Source organism: Micromesistius poutassou, assembly GCF_964030765.1.
Source record: "Micromesistius poutassou genome assembly, chromosome: 16".
NCBI classification, from domain to species: domain Eukaryota; kingdom Metazoa; phylum Chordata; class Actinopteri; order Gadiformes; family Gadidae; genus Micromesistius; species Micromesistius poutassou.
Genome location: NC_140286.1, coordinates 12598947 through 12600073, shown reverse-complemented (window position 1 = coordinate 12600073; position 1127 = coordinate 12598947).

Here is a 1127-nt window from a genome sequence, read left to right as displayed (position 1 = left end):
GGGCATAAAAAGAGGCGGAGGACGGTGATTGCAATTAGGGCCATTGTCTCCCATTTATATGGTTATTGGCTGGTGTCACTCCGGGGTCCAGCCGTGTCGAAGTTCTCACAGTCAGTCAACGCCGCCTTTCCCCCCCCCCCCCCCCCCCCCCGGAGCCGTCGAGGGGCTCCTCTGGCAACTATCTGCTAACAGCGGCTCTCACGTGGGTGACAAGGGGGCTCGGTGGGCCGGTGGGCAGCCACCGCCGTTTCGGTCGGCCCTGTGATCTTTTACTTTTTTTTTCCCCCTTCTTTTAAATGTCCCCCCCCCCCCCCCGCTCCCACATCCCCCACCCCTCCCCCCCTCCCCCCCTTCAGAGGATGTGAATCGTGTCAAAGGTTGAGGGCGAGCGAGGCGAGAGGCGAAGGGAAGTCTTGTCGTCGTGGGTGGAAGACGCCGCGCTGCGCTGAGCTCCGCCGGGGGAAAACCTGCCAGCTGGGGCAGCTGGGCGGCTCCTGGACGGGCGAGCGAGGCGCCGTGAAGGGCCTGAGATGAAGTGAAAGAGGCTTGGTTCAGGGTTCCCCCCCCCATGAGAGGGGGAACTGGGGGGGGGGGGGGCCCAGACACGGCTGATACTGCTTTATGGGAAAGCACATCCCTGGAGTCACATGACCGATGATGAGAACAGGGGACAAATTCAGCGAATTCAGAGGGTGGGAGAGAGGATAGCAAGCAAGCGGTGTGTGCGCGCGTGTGTGTGTGTGTGTGTGTTTGTGTGTGTGTGTGTGTGTGTGTGTGTGTGTGTGTGTGCGTGTGTGTGTGTGTGTGTGTGTGTTTGTGTGTGTGTGTGTGTGTGTGTTTGTGTGTGTGTGTGTTTGTGTGTGTGTGTGTGTGTGTGTGTGTGTGTGTAAGGGGGGGGTGGGGGGGGGATGTGAGTACGGGGAGGAGCAGACCAATGAATCCACATAAACCCACATGAATGAAAACGGAAGGGCATCAGGTTTTTTCCTTGTGTGTGTCGGTGCTTCCCCTCTGGGGTAAGAGAGGGGGGGGGTAAGATGGGGGGGGGTATCAATCTGTGTGTGTGTGTGATAATGGGGTTAGATACCAGAAAGGCCTCTGGTGGGGACATTGTTACCGGGGCCTTA